Below are 14,279 nucleotides of genomic sequence, written 5' to 3' on the forward strand. Positions count from 1 at the left end.
ATCAGCAATGTATTGTTATACAAGCTTTGAACTTTTATTAATGAAAATCGCACCTCAGTGCTGACTTTTTATTCATTCATTGAGTCAGTATTTTGACATCAAATGAACGTTAACCTGTAAAATGGAGACTGTTGCCCGATCAAGATGATCCGGGATTATTACAATCTGTAGTACATCTGTCAGTGAGGTAACGCTGGTAAACTGCAGCTAACTAATAATTAGGATCAATGATTTGTTAGTCAAACACCAGCATTTTCACTACTTCTTCTCACTCACTACTTACGGGATTTTGTTAAGTCAAAATAGCAGCTATTTGGTAGCAAAACACTAATAATGCAGCAAGTGTTGATATAAAGGTCGGACAGTGCCACCTCATTTGGCCTACCAGTAATCAGAAAAATCTTACAGTTGCAGAGTCCATTGGAAAGACTTTCTTAGTTAGTGAATTTTAATCAATCCTGTCCTTTGTTCCCTGTCCTTATAACCACTGTGTTCGTCTTTAGAGAAAGGCCGACTTTTGCAGTCTCTGCAGCCCGAACCTACTCCACCTCAAGTCTTCTAGCATTGTGTATTTAAAAATTGAAAGTAGCAAACATGTATCTACTTAAATGTGACTTCACATTGAAGGGAAAACATACCTCAGGCCCATACGCTTATCTGATCAATTTGTACAGTGCCTTCTGTTGACTTGCATAGATTTCTGCCTGCAAGTAATTTTAAGATTTAAATGGTATCTTGGCATAAATATTAGCTTGGATCAGTGGGAAATATCTGTGCCTCTAGGACAGAGTTTGCAAATTTGAACACATAATGCAGGCTGACACTATAGAGCAGTAGTGAGGAGGTGCTGCATGTCTGCCTGTTCAGGTGGACATTAGAATCTATAATGGGATGACAATAGGTTTCACATCATGGCAAAATACGACCACATGGGCTAAAGCCTGTCTAAGTGTGAGCCTGTCTTGTAAACTGTGCATTTTATCTTTTATCTGAGTCTTTAAACATGCAGTCAGAGTATCTGGTGAATGGATTGATCACAGACAGGTTTTTAAAATTAGTCTCAGTGCAGGAAATTCTTCCTATCTGCTTTATAATCCTGGCAGCAAATCCACTGAGGCTTTGAATGCAGCCAGTACCTCAACAGAACAAAAGATTATTTCATTGCCTGCATTTGAAAGGAAGTGGGAGAGAGGGGAGAGATTTTTTCAACTTGCCAGATCTCCAATGATCTTTTACTATTCAAATGGTGTCCCCCTGGAGGGGAAATGTGTAGATCACTAGTTTGTGAATCCTTAGTTTGTTTGATTAGATGTGTTGCTTCAAAATGAACTAATTGGGCAATTCTAGAAACCTGAACCTTTGGAAAGAAATCTGCGGAGCTTCCTGTCTGATCATATACTGAAACGGTGTAACTCAGCAGAGTCAATCATGTCCTTCAGTTACTGAGTCTGAGTTTAGCCTCTCTTTCTCTATTGATCCGAACTAAACAAAACCTTTAGACACCAATTCAAAATGCAATCCTAGAACTTAGCCACTGTCTCTATGCTTTATTTGATATTACTATTGTTGAGACTTTGAAAATAGTTGGTATGGACTATATGTATCCTATTTCTTCATCTGTATGCGTTTAAATGTGCTGATGGATCGATCTATTGAAGTTTTTTTGATTTCTAGTGCGTGTAAACTTCTATTTTCTACTGGGTTAAAGTCCGTGAAAAATTCTGAAGTATATTTATAATCTAGGGACTATAATTATTTTTGATGCCAGTGGTCAGCCAGTACAGATTTTATTTCCATCTGACTTACTCTGGTGTGGGTTTTACTTCAGACCTTACAGGCCCAAAAAGTGATTCACAGTTTGAGCATTACTGTGAAGGTCTGATGGAAAATGTGATTAATGGCTATTTTTGTTTTCCAAAGTCTGTGAGTTAAGTGCACAAGAGGAAACCTCATTATCAGCCACAGTGGGGATTACTGAAATTCGTAGATAATTGACGGGCCCAAATTTTGGTCTCGGGCATCTAGTACAACAATATAAGAGTGAAGATGTATACAGGACAAGTGACACAAATACAGATTTTCAACGGCCTAGAAATTTGATGACACAAAACGGGTGCCTAAGCACCGCATATGGCTACATATGGATGTACACGTTAATTATGCGCCAGAAGTGTGCTGTCTGCTACTTTGGTAAAGGCAGAAAATGAAACTTCCAAGGCTCATGCCTGAAGCAGGTATCAGTCCTTTTGTATATGCAAATAGTGGGCCGAATGCCTGTTTGAGGTCCCCTTTGTAAAATTAGGCAGCTCTAAACAATCAGGCACCAAGCCAGCTGTGTTCAGGAAAGTGTGATCAACCTGCGGCCTAACCAGCAGTCCTTAAAGGGACCCAGCGGGTGCCAGCAGTGCGTTGGTCTCCTGTAAATGAGGCCCAAGGCCCAACGTGGGTGGGCCTACCCATTCCAGCAGGAGCCAGTTTCTAGGCTAAACTCACCACACAAAAGTTCTGTTGGATAATTTGTTGACAATGGAGATTCCACTAAAAGTTTAGAGAATGGCAGGTTTTTGCTTTGTTTCAAAGCTGCTATTTTGAAAATAATTGTGACTGTCTTAATGGCTGTGAACAAAAGAAAATAATTTAGGAGTGGATATAACTCAAATCAGTGGCATAAATGGCTCATTATTGAAATGCCCAGCTTTAATAGCACCAGAAATTTAGTGATAGTAAAATGTTATCCATGGCACTCCTTCGACATTGGAGCCACCTCACGTCCTCAGTTTGAAGTCAGTAACCAACTTTCCATTATAAAGCAGCACAGAAGACAATCGGTTAATATTACATGTTCAGCAAGCTTTTACCAGGATACAGTGCATTATATGGCCCTTGTCTTTTTCCTTGTCTCCATGTCCTCTGTTTCTAAAAAGCTTTTATGAAAGTGGTTCATCTGAAACACTCTTGAGATGATCAAAAATTAAAGGCAAGAACTTTCTGCAGCTAATACTGGGATGAAACATTTTTGGGAGTAAGCATCAATCTGCTTACGTAGTATTTCTCTCTACTCAGGTTCCAGAGTTATCAGTTTGACTAATGGCTCAATTTAAGTACAGCCAAGTCTGCCGGTTGTTAAGGGTTGCCAACTACAGTGTTTAGAATGATTGAATGATTTCCTAGTCCTTCACACAATCTGCTGTTTGATCGCATTTTGGCTGAGAGAGTAACTGTGGTTTTACTAACGGGATTAAATTTGACATGACAATTTATTCAATGCTCCTAGTAATACTTGGAGGGTACTAAATGTAATGAGTTTAGGCAGATCTGAGAGGGCAAGGCCCCACAGCACAGAATTGCCTTTAAATTGGCACTTGAGCTCAGACACCACAGGGCAACTAACATGGGTAGTGGACAGATGCATGCTGGTGCAGGAGGTACTCTGGGGTGTATCGTTGAGTCAAGAGAGCTTTACTCTGCATCGAATTGCTACAGTACTGAAGGCTCTTAAAGCATGTTGTTGGGCCAGAGTAGAGAGAGTTTTTCTATACATCTAACCATGGTATACCTGACCTGGGACTGTTTGGTTCCTCAGAATGGAGTATGCTTCATTCCCCAGTACTAACATCCCTCACCGACTCTCCAAAAATGTTATAAAAATCGGTAATACATGAGCACAAGTGATTTCAAGCCAGTACTGCAGCAATCTATTAACAGAATTGCACATGCAATTCCTTTCTCACCAGCACAGCAAATTGTATGCCAATTTAGAACAATTTTCAATTGTATGTTCAATTAGATGTATTTGATTTTCTTTGAGTTTAAAAAAAAATCTTTTGAGTACTAGTTTAATTTCATTTGTGTTCAAATATTTGAACTGCCTTTGATTGAATGTCACGGAAGCATATACTGTATTTGTATTCCATTTTTATTTTTATAATCTTAGTACAGTGTTGGAAAAACTCTATTTTGTACAGTTGTAAAACTCTGCCACTTTATTTAGCTAATTAAAAGGTAAATAAAGCTTGAACTATATTTATAAATATCTAAACTTGCCTGCCTACATATGAGCATATGTGCATTCTCTGTTTAATCTGCTTTCCTGGTTTAACACTTCTGTGTAATGATATCACTTCCCAATCAATTAAAATTAAAGGTTCTGTACACTTTCACTGGTGGGAACAATATACTTGGGCCTCAGTGTCCCCAGGCTCAGGGGAAACAGCCAATCTTCCTGCTGCTCCTGTGACCCCTGCTGAAAGTCTATGCAAAGCCACAGGATTCTGTTCAACTCTGAGAGGAACCTCAAATCAAGGCCATCATGAAAATGGCTCAATTTCCATTGTAGAATGTCACCCGCCTCCATCCCATCTCATCCCTACCTTGCTGAATTCCTTACCCAATCCTTAGTCGTCTCCAGGTTCAATTTCTCCAACACTCTTCATGCTGACCTGAGCCCCACCCTACTGCTGCCAGACTGGGTCTGCGGCAGGTGGTGAGGGAACCAACAAAAGGGAAAAACCTGTTTGACCTCGCCCTCACCAATCTACCTGTCGCAGATGCAGCATCTGGGACAATATTGATAGGAGTGACCACCACACAGTCATTATGAAGACGAAGACCCGACTTCACACTGAGAATATCGTGCTAAATGAGATTTAGAACAGATCTAGCAGCTCAAAACTGTGAATCCATGAGGTGATCTGACCCATCAACAGCAGAAGAGTTGTATTCAACTACAATCTGTAAACTCATGGCCCGGAATACCCTTCACTCTACCATTGCCATCAAGTCAGGGGATCAGCCCTGGTTCAATGATGAGTGCAGGACAGCATACCAGGAGCAGCACCGGGCATACCAAAAACTGAGGTGCCAACCTGGGAAAGCTACAACTTGGACTACATGCTTGCTAAACAGCGGAAACAGCATGCTATCGATAGAGCTAAGTGACCCCATAATCAACGGATTAGATCAGAGCTCTACAATCCTGCCACACCCAGTCATGAATGCTGGTGGGCAATTAAACAACTAAACGGAGGAGGAGACTCCACAAATATGCCCATCCTCAACGATGGGGGAGCCCAGCAGATCAGTGCAAAAGACAAGGCTGAAGCATTTGCAACCATCTTCAACCAGTAATGTCAAGTGGATGATCCATCTCGGCCTCCTCCTGAGGTCCCCAGCATCACCGATGCCAGTCTTCAGTCAATCCAGTTTGCTCCATGTGATATCAAGAAATGGCTAATGGCATTGGATACTACAAAGGCTATGGGCCCTGACAACATCCAGGCCACAGTACTGAAGGCTTGTGCTCCAGAGCCAGCTGCACCCCTAGCCAAGCTGTTACAGTACAGCCACAACACCCAACAATGTGGAAATTGTATGTTCTGACCATAAAAGCGGGATAAATCCAATTCAGCTAATTACTGCCTCATCAGTCTACTCTTGATCATCAGCAAAGTGATGAAAGGTGTCGGCGAGAGTGCTATCAATCAGCACTTACACAGCAATAACCTGCTCATCGATGATCAGTTTGGGTACCGTCACACTCCTGACTTGTGCCTTGTAGATGGTGCAGTAGTCATGGGGAGACAGGAGGTGAGTTACTCGCTGCAGACGAACTGAATGGTGCTGAACATTGTGTAATCATCAGCGAATATCCCCACTTCTGACTTTATGATGGAGGGTAGGTCATTGATGAAGCAGCTGAAGATGGTTGGGCCTAGGACGCCACCCTGAGGAACTCCTGCTGTGATGTCCTGGGACTGAGATGATTGACCTCCAACAACCACAACTATCTTCCTTTGCGCTAGGTATGCCACTAACCAGCGGAGAGTTTTCCCCCAGATTCCCATTGACTCGTTTTGCTAGGGCTCCTTGATGCCATATTCGGTTAAAGAAGGCAGCTCACCACCACACTCTCGAGGGCAATTGGGGATGAGCAAAAAAGATCTGGCTTCGTCAACAATGCTCACGATCCATGAATGAATAAAACAAACAAATGTTGGCCTTCGTTGTATGGGCGGTTGGAGTACAAGTTTAGGGAAGTCTTGCTACAATTGTACAGGGCTTTGGTGAGGACTAAACCTGGAGTACTGTGTACCATTTTGGTTTCCATACCTAGGGAAGGCTATACTTGTCTTGGAGCCAGTCCAACGAAGGTTCACGAGATTGATTCCTGGGATGAGAGGGCTGGCCTATCCTCTCTGGAGTTTAGAAGAATGGAAGATGATCTCATTGAAATATATAAAATTCTGAAAGGGTTTGACGGGGGTAGATGCAGCGAGGCTGTTTTCCCTGACTGGAGAGTCTAGAACTAGGGGGCATAGTCTGCAGGGATCTGCCATTTCGGACTGAGATGATGAGAAATTCCTTCGCTCAGAGGGCTGTGGATGCTCAGTCATTGAGAATATTCAAGGCTGAGATCGATAGATTTTTGGACTCTAAGGGAGTCGAGGGATATGGGGATTGGGCAGAAAAGTAGGGTTGAGGGCAAAGATGTGCCATGATCTTATTGAATGTTGGTACATGTAACATACCCTCTAAGTTTTATTTGGAGTGCTCGGGTGACAAGTGCATGGCTTCTTTAAACATTTTTGAGTGGATACATGGTAACAAAGGCTTGTGTGTGTCCTACAAGGGAATTTTCGGGTTGCTGCACTGCCATACAACTTATGGGGAACATTGGGTACAGGTTTGGAGGGCCAGATGGCCTACTTCTATTCCTATTTCTTAAGTAACACCTTTAGTGTGTTCATAACTAACTCCGCGTAAGCCAGGGTTGAATCTGGCACCTTTTAGTCCTGAATGTCTCAGTTCCACAATGAGCAGCGTATCTACCTACTGAGACATCAGGACACTCTTCAGGATCTCATCTGACTGTTGCCATTCTTCAAAAGAATATGTCACGGAGGATGCCTGACGATACACGTTGTACATGAACCAAAGTGGGCTGGCAGAGCTGATTGGCCTCTTGTCTCAGACTTTATTATCTTTGTGATGGTGTCAGAATGAGTCAAATAGGTCCACATACTTCAGAATTTTATTTTTATAAATTGAAGTTGCATGGTCAGATTTAAGTGCCATGAGTGGGTTGATCTGTGGATAGCAACGAATGGTTGTTTTATTTAGAAACCAAGGTGAAGGGTCAGGGCTCTAACATGGGATACCACTAAGGTTGAATACAGTGGGAGAGAAGGTGAGATAAATCTGCAAGTAGTGTTTAGGTGAGGCTTTTAAAAATCTGTAGATTCTGTGCAGAAGGGAAGGTCAAAAGACCATTGGGGTTCTGAGGAAGAAAGACTTCCAGAATAGAAGGTACATATTGAGTCTTGTTTTGAACACTGAGTATACAGCAATGAGGAAGGGTGTGTGGGATGAAGGTTTTGAAGGAATGTGCGAAACATTCAGAGGAGCACAAACAGGTAAACCACAGAATGATCACATCCACGTTTTTTCTTGTACTCTGTTTGGAAGTGTGAGGTGAGTAAACGAGCTTCCAGGCATGGGAACAACATCCAAATCTTAAACAGATTTGGGTATATAGCAATGTATAAGTTGCTGAAGGTAAATTAAGTGTTTGGCATGGACGTGGAACACTAGTTATATTGCCATGGATGGATACTCTGTTATATTTGCTTAAATAGTATAGATGTAAATGTTAAATCCAAACTCTCTATATATTCCTGTATAAAGCATTCCTCTCACTTGCCAACCAAAAAACTTATCAAAAACGTTCTGGCTGATTAATAAGTTGCACTAACATGAGTGTGTGTAGCTCCCCAGACAGTGTGGAGTTTTAACATGAACTGACAGAGTGAGAAATGGGAACTTGAGAGAGAGAGAGAAATGGAAACTGGCAAGAGGTGACTGGAGACCAGAAGCCAGAGAGTGATGAATGATGTTGGAGATCCCAGAAGCAGATGAGTACAGAGTGAGCTATAGTACAATCTACCAAAATGACTCATGCAAGGCCATTTCCATTCCACCTCCTACCTTTCAATTATCAAATAGTTATCAGATAGCAAAATTGGAAAGGGAATCCTGGCTTTTCAAAGATTTTCTTTGCAAAGATATATTTTTCACCTTCATTGTTGATAACTGAGAATTTTGGGTGAGTAACTGTCTCCCAGATAACTGAGGATAATGATAGAACAATGTGCCTGATGGTGCTCTCCAATTATGCTGCCTTCTTCAGTTATCCCCCCTCTTTTCCAATGCCCTGACTGAGATGAGGAACTCACTATGTGAGCTGTCACAGGCCTGTAGCCATGTCCTGGCACTTCATAGTGCCCTGTTTTAATGCACAAAATTGCTGATCATCAGTCTGTAAAGCCAACTGAAACCAGAGCAGTCGATTATCAATCTGTGATAGGCCAGCTGATCTCGGGAAGGTGAACAGTAGTGAAGCTACATTTAGCTTCAGTGCCCCAGTTTCAAGAGGGGAAGAACAGGTCTGCATTTATTCCTGCTGCTGATCCAAAGACCACTGCTGGATGTGCATTGGGTGAAGACAGGACCAGCCTTGGCTGTGGTAGTTTCTGCAGTCAAATATCCTACCAACTCTCTGCCTGTCTTACATATGAAGAATAACCATGGTATCCAGCATGGGACACAATCCTCAGGGGTGTAGGGGAGAAAACTGTACGCCAACATTTTTAAGAAAACAAAGAGAGATGCAATCACTGTCACCAGTTGCTTTTGAGGTATTGTTACCGATTTGCAGAATCTTGTACATTCTGCTTCCAAACTGTTTAGAAAGCATATTTTATAATATGGATTCCATCTTCTTCTTAGAGGAGACAAGGTTAAGGGGAAATTTAACAGAGGTGTTCAAAATTATGAGGTGTTTTGAAAGAGTAGATAGGAGAAATTGTTTCAACTGGTAGGAGGGTCGGTGACTACATGACTGATGTAAGATAATTGGCAAAAAAAGCAAGGGGGAGATCAGGAGATTTATTTTAATTCAGGTAGTTGTCAATAGTAACTTTCAAAAGGGGATTGGATATAAACTTAAAAGGAAAAAAGACTATGGGGAAAGAGTGGGGGAGTGGGACTCGTTGGATAGCTCTTTCCTACAGACAGCATAGGCACAGTGGGCCGAATAGCCTCCTTCTGTGCTGTATATTTCTAATGTTCTTTGCAGAAAGAAATTTGGAAATGACCTCATTGATATTTTGAAGATTATAAAGGGAATTGACAGTTGATCTGGGTAACCTGTTAACATGGTGAAGCTTTCAACTATCAGGAGACTGTCAGGAAAACATGCTGTGCTGAATGAGGATTTTTTTAATTAATCAGTTGGAAACCTAGACTAAACTTTTAGAAAGGAAAGCTGGAATCCTACATGCAGATTTAAAAAAAAAACTGGCAGCTAAGATGGCCACCACAATTTGTATTGAAATACCTCAGATTCCAAGACATTGAAGTGAAGATGCATGACTAACAAGGCTCCCATCCAGGACAATGGCTTGAACAGTTGAGTACATTATCTAGTAATACCCTCATTAGCAAGACATTCAAAGCCATCTTGGAGCATTCACTAGTGGAGATGTACCTCCAGGGGGTAAACATTGAAACCAATATGACCTGAGGGAGATTTGGGATTCTTAGACTTTGGACCTCATTAAAGCAAAAAAATAAGAATGCTAAAAGAACTATGTGACAGTCTCCCCAGACTGTGTGAACTTTGAGTTTTTGTAACACACAGCAGACATGATTTGAGAGCTATCAAGTGCAGGAGCCTGGTGGGGCTGACACCTCGCTGTCCCCAGGTAACGTTGCAAGTTTCAAAACCTGTCTGCAACTGCAGAACATCCAAGTCTACCATTGCAACAGACAGAGACCCTGGGGGAGAAAGCCACCTACATTACTGTCTCCAAGAAAACCCTGAACCAGGTGGACCAGCTGCAAATGCACTTCTACCAACCAGAGACAAATTCATCCAGAAGACAACTGAATTACCAGAGCCTACACACTATATATTATTTTTATTTGTTCTGGACTCTAATCCAATCAAACTCTTCTTCATCATTCTGTAACCTATTTGTGTGTGCGTGTGAAAGTTGGGGCGTAGTTTATTATTTTCACTTAGATCGGGATTTAATTTTAAGTACAATAAACTAACCTCTTGTTTAAACTCTAGGAAACCTGTCCGATTGGTTCTTTTATGATCATAGCACATAAAAGATTAAACACCAGAAAAGGGCCAGCATCCGCCAGACCAAACCCAGCAAGAAGTCATTGGTTAAAGAAGTTATCCAGCAGTGAAATAGGTAAAAACAAGTGACAGGCTTGTTGGGTCTAATGTCTATTTCTAAATTCTCATAGTAGTTATGTTCTCGTTTGCTAAGTTAATAAAAACAGAGAGGCTGAGAATATATTTTTTTTTACCATGTCTGCTACAATTAATTTTATTAGCATGGAAGGAAGCAGTGGCTGAGCCAGAGAATCATTCCATATTCACACAAACGCATTAAATTAACAACGTTATCATTCAAACTTCTGCAGGCGTCAAGTGCGAACGATTGCACGAAAGAAAACAGCCCATTAATGAGTTCTTGAGTGAGAATCCATTATCTTATTATCCAACAAAGCACTGGAGTGGTAAAACCACAGCATATTAAACAGAGAAAGGAGAAAAAAAAACACATTTCCTGCAGATATTGAGAGCATTAGTGGCTTTTAAAGTCAATTATTGCAATGAGTAACAGGATGAGCAAGGCCACAGTATTAGAAGAATTTGTTTTAAACAGTGAAGTGTCACAATGAGTGTTTTTGAACCACTATATCTTAATTCCAGAGTTTAATAACTGACTGATCATTATTTGCTTCTGACTCATACATGTCTGACTTTTACATTTGTGATTGTTTCCTGGGAATATTTCTGTTTCTTTTTATTAACAAGTAAATATTACATTTTCCAGGTAAAACTTGTGCCAAGGGAGTGTAAACCTTGCAATAAATATTGCACTTACTGGTTTGCTGTTCAGTTACCTCCTGAAGACACAGACCGATTATGATACTGGACTAGTAACTCCAGAGATTGAAAGTTCAAATCCCACCATGGCGACTTGTGAAATTGAATTCAATTAATCTGGTGATTAGCACCAGAGAATGCCAGATTTCCATCAAAAATCCAACTGGTTCACTGATGTCCTTCAGGGATAGGAATCTGTTACATTTATGCATGATTCTGGTCCCACATTATGAAGTTGACTCTCAAAGCCCTCAGGACAACTAGAGATGGGAATAAATGTGCCTTTCCAGTATTGCCCACATCCCAAAAAGAAGAAAAATAAATGCTGAAGTACTGTTCTTGTATCTTCCAGGTCCTAAATAAGTCTTTTTTTAATTCAGATGTGGGTGTCACTGGCTAGACCAGCATTTATTGTCCATCCCTAATTGCCGTTGAACCATTGTAGTCCATGTGGTGCAGGTACACCTACAGTGCTGTTAGGAAGGGTGTTCTAGGATTTTGACCCAGCAACAATGAAGGAACAACGCTATATTTCAAAGTCAGGATGGTGCGTAACTTGGAGGAATGCTTGCAGTTCATGGTGTACCCATGCGCCTGCTTCCCTTGTTCTAGATGATAGAGATTGTGGGTTTGGGCAGTGCTGTTGAAGGAGCCTTGGTGAGTTGCTGTGGTGCATCTTGTAGATGGTACACACTGCAGCCACAGTGTGCCAGTGATGGAGGGAATGAATGTTTAAGGTAGTGGTTAGGGTGCCAATCAAGTGGATCAAAGGGGAACTGGATATATACCCTAAAAAAAGAAACATTTGCAGGGCTATGAGGAAAGAGCAGAGGGGTGGGACTAACTGGATAGCTCTTCCAAAGAGCAAGCTCAGGCACGATGGGCCAAATGACCTCTTCCTGTGCTGTATGATTCTATGAATTTCCTTACTATGTTAGGTTAGCTAAGTTCAGTTGGCAATGCTAGAATTGGTCTCAGCATTGCTAAATTAGGGAACGAGAAAAGAAATCATCCAAGATTCTTTCTCCAGCTTGTTACCTAGCAACCCCTACCCATGTGTAGAATTTGATCAGGATCAAATCAAGGTTGCTCTGATAGCCCACAATGGAATAGCTTGTCAATGTACATTGCGTGTGCTCACACATGAAGAATGGTCATTTCAGCAAGCCTGACCCAATCCAGGGAATTAGTGAGAAGGGTAAAGGACAAAATTGAAAAAGAAAAAAAACTGCGAATGAACCATAACTGGAGGAACCATCGTTGGCTTTGATGAAAGTCTAACCTTGTGATTTGACATTAGAGATGATCAGTACTGGGAACCTGGGCTCGTTTTATCTCTAATCTAAAAGCAGAATACTGCGGATACTGGAATTCTGAAATAAAAACAGAAAGTGCCGGAAATACTCCGCAGGTCAGGCAGCATCTGTGGAGAGAGAAACAGAGTTAACGTTTCAGGTCATTGAACCTTCATCAGAACTGAGTTTCTCTCTGCACAGATGCTACCAGGCCTGCTGAGTAATTCCAGCACTTTCTGTTTTAATTTCATTTTATCTCTCCTAGTTCAGGAAGATCTAAGTTAGCTGTAGTGGCCTTGATGAGTGCTGCTCATCAAGCTCAGCACAAGGCAAGTATTGAAATTAGACACCTCTTTCTCTGTATTGCTCAACCACACATCGTCTAATGGTATTCACCCACTAAACTCCAGCACAGCTCTGTTTGTTTATTCTTAAAGCTTTCATATCAGGATCTCAAACCTGAGACTAAGACCATGGTTTACCGGGCAGCAGTGTTCCCTGCACTCCCATAAGCTTCGGAGACTTCAACAAACTACACCAGGCGCCTCAAAGCACTGGAGAAGTACCACCAGAGGTGCCTCCAAGATCCTCCAAATCCGATGGCAAGAAAGGCGGTCCGACAGCAGCATCCTCTCCCAAGACAACCTGCCCAGCATCGGGTGCTAATCACCCATAACCAACTCTGTTGGGTGGGACATGTCATTCACACACCTAACACCAGACTCCCAAAGCAGCTGTTATACTCAGAACTTGATTGCAGCAGGAGACTCCCTTGAGGACAACGGGAATGCTTTAGGGATGTTCACAAAGCATCCCTGAAGAGATCAAACATCGCCGTCGACTATTGGGAGTCTCTGGCTCGTGACCGTCCTAAATGGAGAAAGTTCATTCGGGAAGGAATCGTACCCCTTGAGGGACTTCCTCGGGAATGTGCAGAGGCAAAGACGAGGCATCGGAGGAAGTGCACAAACCTCCAAACTACTCACCTACCTGACCCATCAAGCACCGCCTGCCTCTCGTGGCAGAGTCTGCAGATCACGCATTGGACTTATCAGCCATCTCAGAAACAATGGAACCAGATAGAAGCAAATCATCCTTGATTCTGAGGGACAGACTAAGAAGAAGAAAGGCTTCATATATTTCCACTTCAAATTCCAGTACAATAATGTGTCTGACTCTGTATTTGCGGTCGTCAGGAAGGTCACATTGGAATCACAGCGTGGCTCTGTTGCCGAATCTCTAAATTCATTCCTCTGAATTGGCTGCAATGCATCTGCCATTCTCTGCAAGAAAAAAACAAACACAGCCTCTAGGGGGTGATCTTTGCCAACTTTGAGCCGGTCATCTGTCAGAGGATAGAAAGGTGGCTCCGTTTGTGAGGGAGGCTTGTTCTGTCCTTTCAGCCATAACTGTTTCAATGTAGGAAGAAAGACAATTTGTGAAAATGAGGAAAATGAACTAACAGAATGTGTATTACCCTCAGATAAAAACTACACTCTGCTTATAGATGTAACTTGGCTATTTTCTTCCAGAAATCTTTTTGAGTGCAGTTGTGATAGCTATAGTTTTGTTTTATTTCTGGGTGAATTGTTTGTGCTCTTCAACACCGAGTGATTAAACATTTTGCACTTTTTTGTCTCCTGTGTCAGTATGAAGCTCTGGTCAAATGCAGAAGAAAGCTACTTTTATACTGCACCAGCTTCCTGCCGTAACAGTGTATTCTTTCAATCTTCTACTTGAAGAAGAGTAAGGGGTTTTCCGAGTTTCTTCACCAACAATCTTCCCTCTATACACACCAGAAGAAAAAATATTGGCTGTTTGCTTTTAATGCTGCTGTTTGTGAGATATTTGGTACAGGATGGTTACTGCGTTTGCCGACATAACATCAGTCCCTGCACTTCAATTTATGTGATGTACATGTGATAAGGCTCTATATAATCGTATGTGTTACTTTATAATGAAGAGCTGGGGAACAGGCAGAAGAAAAACACAGCTCTTTCTCATACCCACAGCTACTC

The sequence above is a fragment of the Heterodontus francisci genome, chromosome 23 (genome assembly GCF_036365525.1).
Source record: "Heterodontus francisci isolate sHetFra1 chromosome 23, sHetFra1.hap1, whole genome shotgun sequence".
Taxonomy (NCBI): Eukaryota; Metazoa; Chordata; class Chondrichthyes; order Heterodontiformes; family Heterodontidae; genus Heterodontus; species Heterodontus francisci.